Source organism: Nothoprocta perdicaria, unplaced genomic scaffold (assembly GCF_003342845.1).
Source record: "Nothoprocta perdicaria isolate Ctin4 unplaced genomic scaffold, notPer1 scaffold_51, whole genome shotgun sequence".
NCBI classification, from domain to species: Eukaryota; Metazoa; Chordata; class Aves; order Tinamiformes; family Tinamidae; genus Nothoprocta; species Nothoprocta perdicaria.
In genome coordinates this window covers 724237-746115 of record NW_020455766.1, presented here as the reverse complement: position 1 = coordinate 746115, position 21879 = coordinate 724237, and the positions used below count along the sequence as shown (strand labels likewise).

Sequence of the window (21879 nt, the reverse complement as noted above, 5' to 3'; positions counted from 1 at the left end):
GTTCTGGAAAATTCAAGAGCAGAATCGAACACAATGAGAAATTTCCTTTTGATTTTGACCCAATATATTACACAGTATTATAACAACGATGAACTTCTGTGAAAACTGTCGTACAGTAACAGCGCTTGACCTGCATCCCATCCTATTTGTACCTAAAGACCTAAATGAATGCATATGAAACTTAGTCTTTTCTGGAAAAACAAACATATTTTCCTGTTCTTTAGTACAAGCATTCAACAGAATAGTTCAAAGACCAGTAGCAATGGAAGGGATCCAGTAAGAGCTGCAAGAACTATGAAAATTATGCCAATATAATTTCCCATATAATTCTCTGTTTTCTATAAAATTATGTTCCAGAAACTCTGCTTTCTTTCTAAAATATATTCCCATTTAAAACCTCTGGCTATGAAGACAGCTTCAGAAACAAAGACTGATCCCCAAAACATTTGGTAAAGAGCTTCAATCAATTATATATTTGAAGCAAAGATCTTAAACATATGTGAGGCTACAAAGTTGTGTAATTTGCTATTCCTTTTATTAAGGTTTTATTAAGGTTCTAGGAATTAACACTAGTGCAGGTGTCAGGGTTGCATGCCATGGACAGTGGTCTTGAGGTGTACAAAGTAGTCAAGATCACAGTCACATCTCTGGCAAGCTTTAGCTTTGTTTTAATATGTGTTTTCTAGCATTAGGTATTTTTCTTTTTCACTCTGCCCACTATAATACCCAGGAAAAGAAAGTCCCGTGACTGCTTTTAAAAATTGATGACATATATGTGTTACTATAGAACAGCTTGGATGACAATAATGAATTCTTTTCTGTAGTTTTAAGCTTTAGCACAGACATTCCTTTAAAAAAAACAAACCATAAGTTGTTTACTAGGTTATGCCCATACACAATGCTAATTTGTACCAAAAATCTGATGAATACTGATTTCTGTTGTTACCCACAAGTATCACATGTATCTATCATCTCCTGTTACAGAGCAGAACATGCCACTATCATAGAAGAACCTAATGAAAACAGACCCTTGCTCGAAATGTCCACGACCTAAATGACAATGAACTTAAGTTCTGCACCATTTTCTTGTTCCCCCATTGGTTAATGTACAGTAAATTTTCAATGCAAGGTGGCAAAGCTAAGCAGCTGTAACTGAACATCAGCTCTCCGGCTCCAGGAACAGTCTGGTATGATGATTCATGGTCAGACATCACAGGAAGATCACAGACCACTCGCACCATTTGACCCTAATTTTATGAACTGCAGGTTTGCTGAAAACCTCTGTATTTTAAACAAACAATCAGTCTTGCCTGTAATAAAACACAATTCTTTCTTCAAAATAAAAGAACCAGTTTGAACAGAAAAAAACTGTATTTTGAATAGTAATCATGTCTATGAAAAAAATGCATCTTCTTAATGGGAAAAAAGCAAAGGACAGAGAATGAAATCCATATAATAATTAATTCTGCAAAAGCAATGTAATCCTCTAAATTATGCTCATATATTTTCATTTTATATGGACATTGACCAGTGAAAATATTTACACAGGATTACTTTTCACAGCTTCTGCTATTTGTATGCCACCAGTTTTGCTGCTGACTTCAAAATGGAAAGTAGAATAAGAGTGACATCTACGGTGTGCGGATCATAGCAGGCCAAGAAAAAAATAAATTCTTATGGAAATCTCTAAAGATGTCAAACTATGTTAATCTGTTCCTGGGATGCTGCATACTGAAAACATTAATAGTGTGAGGTACCAACTCACCCAATCTTACAAGCAAAACCATTAATTTTTGAGTTAATTTATAAACTCATGGGAAATGTTGCTTTTCTGTCTAGGATAAAAGAAGAAAAATCCTCAGTGAAATAAATTGTTCTTCACATTATAACTGTTCCGAGCTTCTCAGAGCTGAACGTACTATATTATACATGTGTGCAGTATATATGTAAGAATCAAAGTGACTTTAAAATGTAACATAAGATGGCTTGAACTCTCTTTGGAAATTGGTGAAGTATCTGTTCAACTTGACTGCTTATAGATTCATCCCTCATTGACACGGATGGCACGAGGAAGCCAAGGATACTTGTGCATTTCCTGCTGACAAATCGGTTTTGAGCCCCAAATTTTATTGAGTCTTACACTTTGCTTTGCAAGCTAATTCATTTACAGTTCTGAAAGTAATCCCGTTAGAATATATTGTGAACTGTAAAAACACCAACAAAATAAAATAGCATTATGTGGCTATTTCAGAATGCTAAAAACAAGGGTCATTACTGCTATCTTACCTCTAAGGGAATAAGAGGCCAGAGAAGTTAAAATCAAGGACTACTATAATAATAAATAATAAACAACAGTGCAGATATCATACACAGCTGTCTCTGGCTGGATAGCAGAACAAGTAGAAAACAAAGAGAGAACAATTATATCAAAAATTAGAACTAAGTAGCATGCTCAGTTCTCCAGTGTCAGTGAGTATCAGAACAGCAAACGAGCCCAGGCATCCTAACATACATGCTAGTAGTGGCCAGTACTCACAAGCTCTTTTCTTTATTATTATTATTATTTTTTTTTAATACGTCACTGCAGAAGTTCAAATGTTTTCTTATTAAATCTCCCAGCAAACAGTTTTTACTGGGCATCCAGTAAAATCCAAGCTCATAAAGAAATGACTCATCACTTTGTACAATCTAATTACAGTGGCCTAAAATTGAATATGAATTTAAAAAATTCAGTCTGTGATCAAGAGTCCACAACAACAGATATCAGAACATATATTAAAAAAAAAATTAGATGTTTTATAGAATAATGAACACAGAACCAACACCAAATAAATGACCATATTTTATTATTACTCTCATTCTTTTAATAAACCTTTCTCTTATGGGCTGCTCTCTGTAACATGTATCAATAGTTTTCTAATGAAAATATGCAATTCCTGGAACACACATCTTTTTGTTAACAACTCTTCCTCCCCCTGCACAAGAACAGACTACGAAGAAACTAGAAGGTTTTAAAGAATTCACAGTTTGTGTGTGACGTGCTGTAAAGTTCTCTTGCCCACATCTGTAGCCTAATTGCATCCTTCTTACCGCAGCAAAATCACAACGCTCAGTATAAAAGCAGTTTTTAATACAATCCCAGTCCTAAAAGGCTGTACATTGGTATATAAATGCAGGTTATGACACACTAAATCTCACAACTTCCACCTCATAATAAAGAATAAGTATTTTCAGATGTTTTAAGAGTACACTCTGGCAACCACAGCATTCACACCCACAAGCGTCCAAGTAATTCTGTTCACTTTTTAATTTTCTTGGAAGTAAAAGATAAGACCTAATGCATTTTCCTCCTACCTGCTTGAAACAAGAACTAAGTTTCATGTTTATAGCAGAAAGTTAGTTCAAAAAGTCTTCAAATTATACTTCTTTTCCAGAATTTATCCAGGCACACTAAATAGACCATCAGCAGTTCCTTTTTTATTGTGCACTGATTTCATTTCTAGCCAGAATGTGTACATTTTTCTCAATAAACTACAGAAGCAATCAATATTCTTCATCTTTTCTCTTAGTATATTAAAACCCTGCAAGAGCTTTGAAAATAAGTCTTCTGATATAGCACACATTATCTCAATAAATAAATAAATAAAGCTTGGATGAATTCTCATTGAACCTGTAATCAAAATTCACCCAGTGTATATAACACATTCTTGCAACATACTATTTTTCCCTGAGTCTCAGCAGATAAATCAACACAACTTTTGACTCAAACATGAGTGTATATCTAAATGAACTTCTCAGAAAACAAGCAATTTTAAAGACCTCGGCCACAATCTACCGATTTGCCCCAGCAAAATATCTCAAAATACATTAAACTTCATCTGTACACCTTTCTTTCCATCCCTGCTTCTAGATCTGATTATGTAGGACACATCTTGGAGATAAAGAGTTTCTAGAAACTGGAATGTCTGTCCTTAGGAAACTTGCTATTTTTAGTTATTGAAAATAAAAAATAAAAATAATAATAAAAGAGACAGTCTGTCATAGTTCTAGTTTTTTCTGGCTACGTACAGCTCCACAGACTTTCTGACCGACCTTAATTTATCACATAATCTTCTAGAGGAATATCACACACAATCTCTTTTGCTCACTTTGCACAAAAAAAAAAAAGACTTTAAAGCTAAGATTTGAGAACAAAATTTGATTCAAGCAGGTATCATTTATATATTTACAGTATGATAACTTAGATGAGGTTTCAGTCATTTAAACGAGCAACTTAAGGGAAGATCAAACTTAAGAAACATGGAAATTGCTGCAGCACTCTAGGTCCACGCTTGCAGAAATACCAAATTTAATGTGCAGCATGAATCATTTCTATGCCTATTAAAAGCTTTATATAGAAAGAAATTGTCCAAGATTTTTAATCAGAGCCATTTCTTGAGGATGCAGGCAACTCCACGAACCAATAAATATGCAGTCTGAATGGACAAAATGTCAAAAATCAGATTATTTCAGCATAAACATGTGTAGTCTGTTAAGATAATAATGGCTCTATCAGAAATCTAATATTCAAAACTATCTCCAAAGCCCTGCTGCAATATTCATATTGGCACAGGAGAATTACAATTTCGATGGCCAATTGCTTGGCTGGCATCCTCGTGTCAGATGTGCAGTTTTGGACAGGGCGCTTAGGTCTGCAACCTTGGTAGTAAGATGTAAAATTCCCCTTACTTCTAAGTCAAATACAATCACTTATCAAAGGCAGAAATTGCTGCAGGAAGGCATGCAATGTAACAGAACACAAAAACGTTCCAACCAGCCAACTTCAGAGGGGGCAATTCTTATTTCATTTATACGGATTTAAATCAGACTCTCATCATATCTACATAAGAATCTATCTTTCTGACAGGAAGGCTGAGTTCTTCTGCGGGCCCTGCTGCTTAGCAGTTGTTGCTACACACAAGGAATGGAGCTCAGCTCTGCTGACTCACCTGATTCATTGCAGCTGACCAGAAGGGAGATGGAGCAAGTCTCCAAGAGGTGCCATTTGGCTAAGTAGCTTGCAATGCTTTTGGTTGGTGGGTTACCAAGTAAAGAAAATCACTACTACCAAGTAAATAAAAACACATGAAGTCAGATCATCCTTCACCTTCTGAGACTGGGAAAGATATAATTTTGCACCTGCCATAAGCACCCCATACTAACTACTGCTCCAGAAAAGTCACTTGACTAAGATCTAATTGGATCCCAGAACACTATTACCATGCAAAGATAAATTAAGCACAAGCTCTCATATTAATCAGATGGTTTCCCCTTTCATTTCCCCTCTGCTTTATCCAAATTGCAGATAAGATATTCACTTTCCTTCAGGTGTTGAAATGTGAGGAAGGTCTCCAAGAGAGTCACTGTTAAGATTTTGATATAGTTTTCCTTAGCAATAAAGTTATGGATAGCAGTGATCAAAAAGTTTTTCTCTTTTCTTTCAAAGAATTCTTTAAAAAAAAAAACTCTAGAAATTCGGTAAAATTAGCCACGATTGGGCCCCTAATCCATTCATCATCAATGTCGGAAGCAGCAACCTTGGCCAAAAGAGAAAGAAAAAAAGAAAAAAAACGTTTATTTCGGATTGATTTTTTTTTCAATTATTAATACAAAATGCTGCACCTAACTTGACAAGCTCTTGACATGACAGTAACAGTAAGTCCAGCCTTTACCTCTGATCCACGTACCCTATATGTATTGCTACAGAAACCCTTACTCCTTTACTCCATGGATGCTCGGGCTCATTCACCTGAACACATCCCTATGCATAAGGCTGCTGTTTTAAAAGCAGCTGAGGGAGAGTCTAGGGGCCTTAGGAAGAGAAGCAATGAACTTATACTGCCTGGGGCACTATACTTAAGAAAAGGCCCTTCCAGCAAACTAGGCTGGCTTCTAGCTGAAGGAGGCTCTCCGTGCTGCCCCTGAACTGTCATCAACCCTACATCTTTGATGGGCATCAAAACACATTACTGCATACAGCCAGCCAACAGGCAGGAAGTCCTGCCAGAAAATTACATCTCCTGGCAGATTTACAGTGACAATGTCTTCCTTAGATTTCCATGGGAATTTTCTCAAGTCAAGAGCTGACAGGGCAGCCTGTGAAAATTAAGAAATCTGAGCTCTAATCACAAAAAAAGTGGGACATGCTTCACAAAAAAAAATAAGGGAGATAAATTATCAGGTTATGGTAGGATTAAATAAGGGAAAAAAATTCTCTTCACTTGCTATGTCTTACTATCCATAAATGATAGGATTTCGGTTGTGAGGTTCTCATAGAAAATAAAATATTAGCAGAGCACAAGGGCTCCATAACTACAGGGTTCATTCAAGCAATATATTTGTTTTCAGCTGTGATGATGTGGAAACACTTTGCATTGTAACAAGTTGACTCGCCACACTAGGATGAAAACCTTGGTTTCCTTGAAGCCTTTAGAATTCCTCAACTCCTAGGATGTTTACTCCTCAAAAATGAGGAAAAGAGTTCATCTAGATGTGGGTGTTGGAGTCTAATTCCTTGACTGTGGATATGCTTTTCTAATTAGAATTGTCTGTTTTCCATAACTGTCTAAAAATTAAAATACTAACTTACATATTTTAAGCAGTACTGATCTTCACAAAGCTCTTATTAATAAAAATACAAAACACATTGTATATTTATATATTTAGAACATATTGTGTATTTTTATATATATAATATGCAATTATAATATTACATATTAAAAATTCAGCCTGCCTTAGTTTGCCTAGATATGCTTGTTCTTTGCATTTAGATTTTAAGACAAAAAAAGACAGTTTTATTACACTAAGTGATCTTTCCTGGACTTGCTTCCTACTTATTTTTTCTTAAATATTTGTTATCTTGAAAACTCAGGATCAATCTTTTGCCTCTCCAGAAAGGGTATCTTCCCAAATTGGGTTGATTTGCAGCAGACTGCTCTTCTGCACGCTGTGCTCCATCCAAGTTCCTGGGGTGCCCGGGGCGCCCCACCAACCTGCGTGCCCAGCCCGATGGGGAGAGGGAGGCATCAACACAGGCAGAGATCCCCACCGTTCATAAGACACTTGAGAAACTCCTCCTGTTGAAACCTAGGGTTTCCTTGCTTTCCTGTCAGGTTTAAATTTTAAATGCAAAAGAGGAAATGTCATTATTTTAAAAAGCTCTACACAACAGCTAGGCACAAGGATGAAGATGCTAAGCTGTATCCACACACCATTAAATAAAATACAAAACTCCCAGTCGTAGTCTTTGGATTAGACTCATTGGTTTGAAATTGAAACCACTCATAGTTCTCTGTAACATCCTTCAGTATTACAAAAACTGATCTGGAGAATAAGGAAGATTTTGGAATAAGAGTTCTGAGGGGATTCTGCAATAAGGAAGATGCAGTGGTATTCAGAAGGGATTAACTAACTTAATTGAGGAATTTAAATTATGCTTCTGCACTATCTGAACATGTAGTTATACAAGAAGTTTCTTAATTAGAGGAAAGAAGTTTTTAGAAGGTAAATGGTTTAGGCTTATAAGATCCATAAGAAAATGTATAGATGTAAAGATGTGGAGAACTTCATCAAATTCTACTCCTAAAAGGGATGACAATTAAATGGAAAATTACCAGGAAGGAACAGATGTTCTCGTGCAAAGGGACAAGAGGGGAAGAGAAAATGAGAGCCAGAAGGAGCTTTATTTTTAAGAGCACTCAGAACCATGACTTTAAGCACTCAATTAGGAGGTGACCTAATTGACCTAACAATTAGGGTCACATTTAGAGGAATTTATGGGGCCCTTGAAAGTGATACACACCATATTGGATATCTTTCTTGTTAAAAACTAATTTTCAATATCAAACTGTGAGCAGAAAGAACATACAGCTGCATTTGTGGATGCTGAGCAGGAGTTTTCAAAATATATTTTATATATGCATATTTTAATCAAAATTGTACTAATATTAAGTCAATGTGAAGCAAAATTCAACAGGTACGCCAATAAAAAATGCTATCATTAAAAGAAAGTCCTTGAAACTATTCTTATTTTTAATTTTTTTAGGCTTTCAGTCTGATTCAGAAGGAAAATAAGATTTCAATTCAAAATTTCTGTGCTCTCCACAGTTCAAGACGTAGCCCTTTTGGCCAGAAATCTGCATATGCGCGTTGAAAATCTACATGTGCACAACTGAGAACCAGTATTTCAAAGCTGGGAAAACAATAGCCTTTGGATCCACAAAATGTTACCATAATTAAAAACATATAGTTCTTAAGGCAAATCCTTGCCAAGCTACGCAGAATTCGCAGAAAATTATGCTATGATATTTCATCACTTACAAAGTGCTGTAATAACTTGTTTGCTACCCTACCCACTCCTACCCACAAAAGTGCTTTATTTCATTAATCTTTACAATACCTTAACAGATAAGCATCAAAGCTGTTTTAAGAGCTACAAAGTGCCATCCAGTACAGAACAACAACAAATTAAATTGGCAGAGGGAAAGAGAAGGCAAAAAACTGTAATGGATGTTTACATACAGCTCCGAGCAAAGCAGAGGATTGAGTCCGGGGACATATGGAGATTACTGTAGACTTCCTTTCAAATAAACACTCTAAATGGAATTAACCCTCTGTTGGGTAGTGAGTTGGTACTTGGGTTTATTCACGGCAACAGCAACTTCTGGTGCTCTCAGCTCATGGAGACCTGCCACGCAGGGATGATGTCTTCTGTCTCCTTCAAGCCCCTGGCAGGCAGGGGTGACCCTTTTTTGAAGCAATGTGTCTTGAGATAGCACAATAAGGTGAAATCTGTCCCCTCAGAGACCCTCAGCTGAGGAGAAACCCAGTGCCATGAGACTCCAGGGAAGAACAGCAGCACGAGGAGGGCATGTTTTAAAGGCACCAGGAGTCCTAGTGACAGAGATAAGTGATAAGACAGAGCAGGCTGTGGTTCAGCAGTGGAAATTATCACCTCTGCAAGAAACAAAAGAGCTGGGCAGCCTGAGAGCTTCAAATCAGTGTCAGCCAGGACAAGAACCGTCTGACTGGAAGACACTGTTCTTCCAGAAAAGTGCAGCAAAGCCAGAACTCCAAACTGATAACACAATAATAAAGAATTGATGCTCCCATACTATCCTCTTCCTCCAAGAAATGCAGTTTTTCTATTTATTATTAAGAGCTTTATTCCATCTTCTCTTGTGTAAGTTATTTCCAACTTAGAGAATTATCACTAGTGAGAACAAGCAGTGTCAGAATTTACTTACTAATGAACTTTAGTACTTCCTACATTTAATTATTTTTGAAATCCTTCTTAGAAGGGAGAACTGGATTTGAAAATCACACCATGGAGCAATAATTTTGGAGGCTATCATGCCAGCACCCTACGCAAACATATAATACAGGGTCAAACAACTGTAGGCACTTGTGGTGGTGGAAGGATAAGCTAGAATTTCACATTGCCCCAAGTCCAAGAGGATATAGTGATGTGCTATAATAATTGCCTCACACAGATATGCACACACATGTGCATAGACACACATAAATCCCGATTATTTCTTCCCAAGATGGGGAAAAAAACCAACTAAGCTAGATGAAGCAACATTAATAATATGTTTAGTCTAAAAGATGGTTACTGTTGCTAGTTAATAATTCTCTCTACGTACCTCGCCTCAGTGAAAGCCTACTATCAAGCTTAAACATATTTTAAATTTGACCATGTTGATGATTTCTAGAAATTTTAAAATATGCTGAACCCAATGTGGGAAGGGGCACTCGAGAATTCACATTTGTCACATTTACTCATTTTTCACAAAATATCTTCATTTCAAATAATATGAAAATACACTAATCTGGACTCTTCATATGCCTGCTAGAAGAGGTGAGTTTCACACATAATCTCTCCTGCACCCTGGAAATTATTTCATCCTGAAAACTGTATAATGCAAGTATGAGTAAATGTGGGAATATAAGCAATTAGAAGGAAATTATACTGCAACCCTATCTATACAGTTTGATAATTAGAGAGATAGTAATTTAAACAAAGACCAGGTAGAATCAGTGACATTGTACAACCTCCACAAAATAGATTTGTTGAAGCAAAAAAAAGAAAGACCTATGTGTAAAAAAGAAAAACCTATTTGTGCCATTCTCAATCTTCACCAGCTAGGAACAGTAAAATAAATCTGCCTCTGCACAGAGGGACAGAGAAAAGGAAACTTCTGATGGAACAGAGTAATAAACTCCACCAGTTTCCCTTTATCATTCGAGTTTTCTTGAAGAGGAGCCTATCAAAAAAAGAAATATTGAAGGTGCTGAGCAACACAGTGCACTCAATCACAGCTTGGTGATGCCATCAGACAGGTTTTAAATATTAGCAGTACTGTAATTTTCCTTGCAGTGCCCACAAAAATGTGTATTTTCAGGAAAAAAAATAGACAGCAAGACAGTCACAACTGACACGGAAGACAGAGAGCCTGTGCCTAATGGGCTGCAGAAGATGCCTAGGGGCAGCTCGTCGCTCCGAAGCCACCGAATGACCCCTGCAGTGCAGCTGTGGCCAGCAAGACATATCACTGCAAAATGGCAAAGGACAGTTGTGTGAAGGACAGCTAAAACTTGCCGACTTGGCCATTTCTTTCAAAATATTGGGAGGGAAGGCTTCAGCTTGCATCCTGAACTTAACAGCCTAATACAGGGCCCTGCAGCATCATTAATGTATTAACCTAGTTTCTGGTAAATTTAGCACTGGGCATGAAGTTAAGTGCTTTCTGAATGGAGCTCTAAATGAGATTTAGTATTTTTTAGATATATATAGACTCTATTTCAAAAAAAAAAAAAAAAACCCACCAAACTGTGTAACTGTCTAGTTAATGCCAACACATTACCAAGTTTTAATGACTTAATGAGTCTTATGAGGGTAGTATTTGGTACCATCCTGGAGAGCATCACATGCCTGATGTGCACACATCAAGGCAGGCATTAAAAAAGAGCTAAGAGTAGTGGTTAATCACCAGAAAGCAATATTTGGGCGTTGTGAAGGGAACACTCATGCAAGCTCGGATACTTCGACATGCAGAGCACAGATCTGGTGCAGGACATGGCACTGGCTCTCTGAAACAAAACAGCTGATGGAGGGACAGGGGGCATATTTCACTTCACCCAAGCTCCCAAGTCCCTTTGCTTTTCAGGTAGGCAAAATTTAAGCACAAATTCAGCTTATTAGAGGAACAATGAATTCCAAGATATCTACTGGAGAGTTTCCTATCTAAAGTCAAGGCAGCAGTACCCTGCAGCTCGAGTGCTACTGAAAACAAAGCCAAAACACTGAACAATGGGCAGTTCTCCTGCAAATGTTCCTGCTATCATTTCATGTGCTATCATCAATAATGAAACCATTACCAAGTTTTAGGGTAGACATGTCCCTGTTCAGGACAGAAACAGGCCAAAACAACAGCAAGATGAGGTTGGTCTGTATGTTCAACTGCTTCCTCTCAACTATGTTGAATACAACAACCTTTTGGCAGTCAGAAACAGCATTATTAATTGTAGATAAAAAATAAACAGTGTTATTTTATTTTCTTGTAGGGTTGCAATTAATTGGTAAAACAAGTAAACAACGGAGTCTGTAAAATGAAGGCAGCGGGTTAAAGCCCCTCTTGTTTCTTTACATTGGTTACAGTGTCTGTTGCTGGGAAACTCTGAAAACGGACACTGAGAAGCAGCATTTTCCCAGCCTGCAGTTCAGAACCACGTTCACTCTAGCAGCAGTGCAGCAAACGCAGAAGACTAAGGCCCACTCTGGCCACATGTCCTCAGTCACCCCCTTTCCCTCAGCAGTCTTCCAGGTAGAGCTGAAGGAGTGAAATGAGTGGCTCAACATGGGATAACACACGACTTGCAAAATCTTTACTACTGTCATGATTCACAGGCCAGAAATAAAACAGACTGTTTTCTGCCAGACTCCTTGCAGAGCTGACGAGAAGAATTTGGTGGTTGCACTTTAGCCTCATATAACCAGACTAAAACGCATTAATGATATTAACCTAAAACCTGCTAAACAACTCTGTTCTAACAGAACAATTTCCGTCCATCTCAAGCTCCACATTATTCTCACAAGGTCATTTCACAGAACAGAGGGATATTTTAAGGGGAAGTTTTCTCCAGGTGAGGTTTTACAGTCCTTATTCCCTACAGCAAATGGCTGTAATAATTGCTAAGAAGCCAGTCCAGTGGGAATAAGAATATTGCATCCATCTCTCCATAGCAAGTACACGCTTTATATCAGAGGCAGAAGGAGCAGGCAAGGTTGTCACTGACCTTAATATAGCTGCTTAGGCTGCACGTGAAATTCTGGAAGTCCCTGTGGAATTGACTGACAGCTGTGGGTGCCCAGAGACCTTCGAGCAAAGTCCGTGTCCCGTTAAGGTCAGCTCTGCCTGCAGTATCCTCTGCAAGAACTAGGCAAACTCCCAAAAATCCAGTAAATATCCTGTAACAAAACAGAAGAAACTATCTGCATTTTTGCTATTTAATTGTAATTTTCCTTAGTGCTCTGAGCATTGAGTAATAAAGGACAAATTTAAAAACACAAATCAGAGCTATGCTGCAACTCTGGTAAATGAGACACAGAGAGAAACCCCTGAAGGATGTCCCTTCATGTCACCTCCAGCTGAGGACACCAGAAGAACTGTTCCACATTGACCCTTTGGTTGGAAAGCTTCAAGTTGTGGTTTAGCAGCTGCAGATATTGCACTGCAGTTGCATGAAAGGGAACTTGCTCTTCTTTTTTGCAAACTGTTTTTACATGGGCCCAACAGATCAAAACTTTTCTCTGGGAGAACTTTTCTCTGGAGATTTCCCCAGCATTAATAAATGCAAGCTCTGCCACAGATGCTAATGTTTGGAAACAGAATTAAAACTGTGATTAGACCTTTACCCTTCAAAGACCAAGAAAAATCCTGGAATACACTCCTTTTCAAGACTGCTATCAGGTCACTGTTCTGTTCCTCAAGTCTATTTTTGTTTCAGTGGACTGTCAAGAGTTATAAGGTAGCGTTAATATTTGTTGTAATATTTGTTGTTAATATTTGCTTGTGTGAGAAAACACCAAGATCAATTCTAGCTCAGCCTATTCTAACTCTGGCTTTAAAATAATGTCCACTCTTACTGAATAGCCAGCTCATTCCCAAAAGGCACTTAGCTTTGAGAATCAAAGCATTGTCTTCATGCAAGAATTATGCCCATGGGGCATAATTATGAATACAGGGGGTATATAATAAAGGGTATACAAACACAAAGAAACTGAGAGTAGAGAGGCAGTACTACAAACAGCTTTAACAGAGCAGGAGCCCCAAAATCTTTGCTTTCACCCTGGAAAAGCAGAGCAATCCCTGCCTGCACACCTCACATCCCAGCATCAACCCTTGAACTCAGAACCCTGCAACATATTTCCTGTCGCAATGAGCAGAAGAGGACAACACATAAATCCCCTTGCAGCGACACACTCACTTACCTCAAATCAATAGTCATGACATCAGCAGTATAGTGCTCTCACCTACCTGTAATAAATAGCAAAGAGGAGGTGGACACACAGCTTGCGGGCACAGGGATGCTGTATATCACCCACTCATTGCCTCAGAGCACACAGAAACTGGGATTGAAGAGCTACACTGTGATAATTTTCTATCTTTTCTTAATTATTATTATTTATCCCTTCTCTTTCCTTGCTATTAGCAATATCAGGAACACTAACCTACTCCCAAGCATTTTGTAAGCATTGATCAAGGCTGAAACCACTCCTGTTGCATAGACACACTAGGTTTTGCCACCAGCTTTGCAGAGCTAGGCACGGGGAAGGCGACAGGCAGCCTCGAGCACCAGGTGCTGCTCAGGGCACAAGCAGCTCCGCCACCAGCCGCACCGCTTTGCCCTCTGTCCCCCTCTATAAAATGGAAATAAAAGTATTTATTGTCATTTAAAGTGATTTGGGATAATGAAGTGCTGGTTTGAATTATTGCTGCACTACCTGCGGCAGCAAAAAGGAGACAGAAGAAGGGCTCCCTGCTCTAGACCAAAAATCATGTTGCACTCCTGGGGTCCCAGCACCCGCCCCACTTTTCACCACCTGCAGCTTCACTCCTCTTTGATACTTAGCACTAACAGCTTGCACAATGGATCAGAAGTATATATGGAAAAGGGGTCGTCAGGACTCTCCGTGACAGAATTAGAATTCAAAATTAATCCGATCAATTGAAAAGAGTTTGACATCAACAAGATGCAACTCAATAACAAGTTCAAAGTGCTACAGTCAGTAAAGAGAAATCAGACAACACAAATAGAAAACAGAAAATAGCCAGCAAGGCCGCAGTACAACCGGCAAAGAGACTCTGTTCGTTCCACAAACAGCAGGACACAAACAAAACTGCAAGCCTCACTCCATGGACCTTAGTGTGAGCAGGAGTTAGAAAGTTAGTAGGAGTAGAAAGATTAGGAAAAGTTCAACTAGGAATCATGTAGATATACATGTCTAAAACACCATTTCATGACCTAGTATAGTTCCTTCCTGCACTGCACAAGTGCTAAATCAGAAAATTCATGCTGTTTTCATCACGTATTGAAAATACACTGTATACAAATAGTGATGTGTCGTGAATCTTGTGTTCACACTTAATCTGGGGATTAATCCAGCTCCCGAAAAATAACATTTATGTGTAGCAGGAACAACAAAAAGGGGGCCAAGTATGTTATAGTAAACCTAGGTTAAATTTCTATGGAATAGCAAGACACTTGTCGAAGAAAATGTAACTGCAATACAAGTGGACAAGTTGAAACTCCATAAACCTCTGAGGATGTACAAATCAATGCTAGCACAGACTACGAGCAGCACCTGGCAACTTACCCTGGTGCGCTTGAGAGGCCTCTGGTCTCCACCTGGTGTTTGTTCATTCTCCCTCACACCTGCCCTCAGTGCACAACACATTCAGTCCTTGAATCTCAAGTGCTAATGCATGCCAGCCCCTTGTCTGATTGCTGCTGCCTTGTTTAAATCGCAAGCTCTTAGCAGCAAGCCCCTTGTTTCATATTGTGCTACAAAACACCCACTGCAGTGCTGATGTGCGAACAAAGAATGACGAGACAATGGCATTTGAAAACGTTGATTGAGAAAAGCCATTACTCATCTCCTGGGTCTCATACAGTCCCCTTTGGGAAGATGAATAGTGCTACAGTTTAGGTCTTTACAAATTAGGCACTGAAATGATAAGAACTTCACAGGAGGAAAGAGATATATTTAAGTTATTGCAGCTCTTAGCCTTGTGCAAGCTTCCAGTGGGAATTTAACTACAGCAGCACTAAGCAAATAAAAAGATTGAATACCATTTAAACCACCCCACAACGTATAGCCACTATAAACGACCAAAGACAGGCTTTTGTCAGTAACCACCATGTGAGGACAGAGCCAACGAGCAGGCCCACGAGCCAGCGCGTTTGCTGAGTGATGCAGAACTGCCTGGCCTGGCTACCCTCCCATTGCTGCCTGAACCCCCCAAGGTACCCCCCAACATCTTGAACTTTTGGCTGTTTGAAACGGGCTGAACAGAAGTTCATCTAGCAAAGAAATCACAGAGAATACACAATTCTTGAGTTTCTACAGGCTCGTGAGAACAGGATGATTCCACCGATATAACCCGCAAAATGTAATAGATGTTAGAAAAGACAAACAAGAACGATCTTAGCTAGAGGGAGAAAGGGAAAGATTATTCATTTTTATGTTATAAAGCATTCTTCCTTCTGGCATTAAAAACAAGGCCTGTCTGGATTTTACAGCATTTCACAGCACCATCAGGTCAAGGTGTTCTGTAGACAAACTCTTCAGTTTAAGTGACCTCAGTTACATTGCATCTTCTTTGTGAAAGAAGATTCTTGGGTTTTTTTGGATTTTTTTTTTTGGAGGGAGGGGAGAATGGCAGGGAGGAATTCACATATCAACTTTTTTCTATTACATGTTAGCTCTTATGGCTTAAAGATCTACCCATATATATCTTCACTCGCACCATACACCTTATGTGGGCATTCCCCCAAGGACATCCCTGCCATCATGCTGGCAGCCTTTGTATTCTCCATGATAAATTTACCTTAGCTCTTTGAAAAAGTTCCTCCAATAGGGCATTCCATCACACAGGGAAATGACTACTCTTACCCAGTCCTAATAGTCCTACCCTCTTTCCCATTTCAACCTGTGTAGCTGACTGTCTTCACAACTGTGACAAAGGGACTGCTCCAAAATCCTCTCTAAATAACAGAGGTAAACACTGGATATGTGACACTGTTCAAGCTGAATTCCTGAGTTTTGAAGGGAGAAACAAAGTGATCTGAACCCTTTCAGCAGGATTGATTCAAGAGATTATTGTGAAAAGCATCATGCTTAAGACCTAACTCTGCAGTGGCAGAACATTTTACTTAAAAGATAAGACAAATGTCACCCCAAGTCTGATGTGCCTGACTTTGATTAACATCTTCCGACACAGAAATCACAGTTGACAGTCCAGACTGCTTCCACATTAAGACCTACAAAAAGAAATTACAGTTCCCTGATGGGGCAAGGGTCCTTTCTTAAACAATTAAATCCCAATTAGCAATTTCTCCTACAGTTTAAGAGACTTAACCAAAAAGTTAGAAATGCCTAACAGCTACTGGGTTGTTCAGTCAGAAATATCAAAACTAAGTTCTTCAGACCTATGCCCCTCTTACTTGGAAAAAACAATATTCAAGCTACAATTCTTTTGCGTCTTATAATGTCGAAGACCAACAAGACTCAGAAATTCAGATCCTTTAAAATTAAAATGTATGTGGAAAACTGTTAAAACAGAAGAGTTGTACTAACATGAAAGAATGAAAGAAACTGTTAGTCACTGTTACAGCACCGCCACCTCTTGATCTCATCAAGATCTTGTCAAATGCAATTTCTACTTTTCCCTCCTTCTCTGAAAAGGAACAGTGGTCTCAGAGGATCTTTAATGTAGGGTCCCTTTAAGCCTCCAGAGCAGAAATAGTGGAATTTCCTCTCAAAGCTGGAAATAAATTGTGTTAATTGTCAGCATTTGGCTGGACTTCTCTAGGACAGCACAAAGCCTCAGCTTGGATGTACTTTGATAAAACATTACAAAATATAGACACTGAAAAACAACATGACAGTATGGATCTGCTTCCAGTTTTTGTTTGCTTGCTTTCCAAATAGGAAACCTAGAAAAATATGGTTACATTAAGGATGAGGATTTCCCACAAAGTAAAAATCATATACTCCAACTCATCATACTCATGTCAGGGTGCATTGCAAGTCAGGATTGAGGATGTGAAATGACAAACAGGACACACAGCTGCTACTCTGTATTCTGATGAGGTCTGTGAAATAAACCCAGCCAAGAGAGAATGAGCCCCAGCCTCAGCAGAACAGCTAAGTTCTTGTTTGCTTGTTTGCTTTTTCCCTTTGGTATACAAATTCACAGAGAAATCTCTGGAGGTGGGAACACCTTGCTAATTTTCTCTGGTTAATTTTGGAATTTTAGCAGGTTTTACTGTCAGGTGAAACAGAAACAAAGATGCAATGTCAAATTTACAACTCCTTCAAGGTAGACTATGCCTTCCTGCAGTCACTTCTTGCCCCACTCTCCATTTGTAGGTTCTCAGGTAACAGCATCATGGACCACTTCAGATACTACCAAAAATCTTGATGGGGCAGAGGTGGAAGAATTCTCCAAAGAAGGCAGAAGCTGCTAACAAGGCACTTACCCTGAAGTAGTTGAGGGGTAAGGACCTGAACAGCACCACAAGGATTTTCAGTATAGTCAGTCTTCTGACATCCATCAAGCAAAACCCAGGAGGGGTAGACTTGGATGCGACTATTAAATCATTCACCATCTACATCCCTGTAAAAGCATATCAAAAACCATAATGTAGCTTCTACAGAATTTTTTCTCTTTAGTGACGCTGGATTTTCAAGCTTGTCTGTACTCTACACATTACAAATTAATAGAGTATTAGCGTTTAATATAACTTTTTTTTTTTTTTGGTAATAATATTCCCTGTATTCCTCAAAATTATTCCTCAAATACTTTTTTTCACCAAGTGGCTCAAGGAAATTCTATGATTTGTTTGTGTAGAGCCACCCAGGTGTTTGCAAATGAAATACAGGATGTCTTACCTCTTTTTACAGATCTAACACAAAGAACATTTACTGGTACAGAAAAACTGTATCATTACCATCCTATATATTAATTTTTAATATGAGAATCTAAAGATTTTCTTAAAACTTACATAAGCAAGTAATGTATGTCTTGTATACTCCTTTGGTAAAACAAAAAGATTTTTTGTATTTCAGGCTCCCCAAGCCTTCAGTAAGTTTCAGGTTCAAAATTAATTAAAAAACAATCAAATTCTATTGAAAGAGAAATTTGAAAACTTATATTTAAACGCTACACTTGTCCACTCATCTTCAATTACAGAATTCAGCTTATTTCACAGAATCGCAGAGCCCCCCACTTCCATGAAATTAAATAGGGTTTTTTTTTTTGGGGGGGGGGAGAAAGGGGAGAGGAAGGGGATTGTGGGTTTGTTTTAATCAACATATAGATTTGAATCAACATACAGATAAGCTATACAGCTACACAAACAGTGAACAACAGGTAATTAGCTGAAATTACAGGAGTTTTAGGTAGGCGCAATGTTCTAATGACTCAAATTAGTACATTTTCCAAAAATTACGATTAATTTCTGCAGAAAATAGCAGAGAGTTTTCAAGATAATAAATGACTGAAACCTGAAATGTATGTTGCATCTGAAATACAATAGCTCTTGCATTTGGTTTCTGCACACACACTAGAAGAACATTTGACTCAGTGAGTTTATATACATACCTGTATGTGGATGCACTTAACACAGAAACAAGAAATGGTATTTACTTATCTCAGAAGATCACTACTTAGAAACCAGCCAACAGCATCTGCTGTTTTCCTTGGCGTGTCTCACTAAACTTCTAAACTTGTATGACTCTTTGTAACTGTAATGAATTATGTTTGAGACAGAACAGCGATATATAAACAGTCCTGTTGTTAACATGAAGAAAATAGAGCCCTTATCCATCTCAAGTTATAACTGCTACATTTTTCTCTCACAATCACACCGATTTTAAAACCCTTTCAAAGCCCTAACAAAAAGAACGATATTTATTCATTTAAAACCAGTAATCCCTCCCCAACACTATTAGTCATTATGTTTCCAGTAAATCGCCATAGCTGAAAGATTCTTCTGTCTTCTTTATTATCCACTCTGGTACATATCAGTGTCACGAATGAAAAGAAAATGTCATCAGAAAGGACTCTGTAATATTCTGAGGGTTCGTACAGGTACCACTAGAATTTGCTTTAGCCTTTCCAAAAAAAATTAAACTAAACAAACTAAAATCTATTTTCCATCTCTTCTTGCTCTATGCAATTACATGTTGAAGTTCTGTGGTGGTGGAAATCATCAGGAAAGTGCAGTGATACAATCCCAAGCAAAAGTGGCCATTTTAAAGGTGGGATGTGCACAGATTCAGTCTTCAGAATGGACTTAATTTTGCATATCAGCAAGCATGCTGTTGACTTCATTATTTACTTACTGGAGTTTTAATCCTTTAATACATTAATTAGCACATTTGTATTCTAATTGATAATTTTCATTGCACTCTCATGAGCAGCAAAGCTTTCCAACACTGCAGAAATCACTGGAACTAGAGCATTGCTTTTGAGGTAGCTAAGCTCTACTGAGCTCTGCGCTGTCTATGACGGACCCCGAAGGCATGTTGTGGTGAAGTGGGTTTGATGCTGAGCTGCTAAATAATTCGAAGGTAAAAGCCAAGTCAAAATTAACTTTGGTTCAATCAGCCTTTATCCTTCTGCAGTTATACCTAGAAAGTTGTTACACGCTGATTAACCAGGACTGCTTAAATTCAGTTTTGATGAGGGAGTCAGAACTTAAAAAGGCTAAAGACATAAATGGATTATTTTGTGAAAAGAGAAGGAGGGCAGGGAAGGGGAGGAAAATAAAAGCTGCTAACATGAAAATTTTAGACATATGTCTTTTGGAAGTAATGAGAAGAATCACAAGAATTTTATTTAGATATTATTTAAATAATAAGTCACTGTGTCAATAGCAAGAAGAGAAAGCCAGTGATGATTTCACCCCTTGCAGAGAACACTTACCTTGGTACACTACATGCTCGAGCATGTTAATGGTCTGTTTCATCTGCACCTGTAATAAAATAAGACAGATCTTTCATCTCTAATGAACCTGCAAAATCTCTTTAATCAGTAAAAGCCGTGTGGATGAACAAAGCAATTTAGATGGAACCAGCTCATCGTATCAGCTATTATTATTCCTAAGAACTAAGAAATTTGAATATTATAATATAAAGCACATATAATCACCAAGAAATGATAAATGACAAAGATAATTAGAATTATTTTAAATAAAAGCTAAAAATCATTTATCAGTAGAGAATGGTTTATATCACTATGGAAATATTTGAGTTTCAGATACATTTTGGCTCAGATAAGATTTAAAGGATCGTTTTTTTACAACTTTTGTCCCAGTAAATGCTACTAGAAAATCTTTCATATATTTCATTCAAATCCTATTGGAGAAAACTACAAAGACTGCAACAAAACTAAAACATAAATACCTTAAATATTTTTCTGATAACAAAACTGATGGAGTAGGACTAAAAAGTAATGGCTGAATATACGCTTAACGTAACTACCAATAATTTCCAAACAAAAATACTGCAGAAGTGGGGTTTTTTTCCTCTCCACACAGACTAGAGGTCTCAGCCAGTTTTCATCAAAATAAAAAGCAAAATCTCATAGAATTCAATTAACAAAAATAAAGCTTACAATTCCGTGCAAGTTTAATGGCTGTTTTATCTGCAAAATAGTTGCAGAAGAAGCCTTAAGGCAAAATAGCAGCATACAGAGAGATTATTTAGTGCATATGAAAATGATACTGAGATTTTTAAAAGACCACATAGAAACTACACAAACTGGGAGAAAAGAGGAAAGAAGTCCTTTTACAGCAGGCAGTACTGATCAAGATGAGAAAGCAGAAAAGCTTTAAAAATACGGGTAAATTGCAGAAGATCTTTAGGTCACAGATGAGATGAGCATAAAAATTCATGCTACTTCCCACCCATTCAACAACCTCTGCAAACTATATGATAACCATGGAACTGCCACCTATTAATCTTTCTATTTGTCACTGCAATGACATGAAAGCCAAAATAAAGCTTACCTGGCTTAAAAATCTCTACTCCAAACAGAATCCACATCTTACACCCATAACGCTACTTGTCAGCCACTGACACCAAGAAATGCAGCTTAACCTATTGGGTTCAGTCCTCAGCTTATAAAGAATCTAAGCTCACATGCTACTCTAGGGCCTGCCACCTCTTTTGAATGCCATGTGTCTACTTCGAGTGATCTATTAGATCCAATAATTTTCTCCACAGGCAGATTACATATGATCAAGTAATTCAGTTATTCGTTGTCTTTATATATATATATATGAAAAGGTCTCAACCAGGTCCGTGTTGAGGAAGGTTAGGGTCCACTCTGCCACAGCAATCAGTAAACAAGGCTGCGCAAGCTATAACTACAATCAGAATCAACATAAGATTCCTTAATTTTCATTGAACAGTTACTGAGTATATTCCTAAAACGAATTTTCCCATGTAAGCATTCGTCCTATTTATATAGGGATATTATGTTTTCACAAAGAGAAAATAAGAAGCCTAGAGGCCCATGCAACGAGAAGGAATATGATTTGCAACAA

The 21879-nt window shown here is 37.9% G+C and overlaps 1 long non-coding RNA gene across 1 annotated transcript; it reads right to left on the bottom strand.

Annotated features, from left to right (window-relative positions):
- Positions 1-11934: 11934 nt before the first annotated feature.
- On the bottom strand, positions 11935-20304 carry LOC112954848. Its single transcript, XR_003250793.1, has 3 exons — positions 20256-20304; positions 17806-17942; positions 11935-12508 (listed from the first exon to the last, which is right to left on the bottom strand). It is a non-coding gene; the product is annotated as an uncharacterized LOC112954848 (long non-coding RNA).
- Between the last annotated feature and the right edge of the window lie 1575 nt (positions 20305-21879).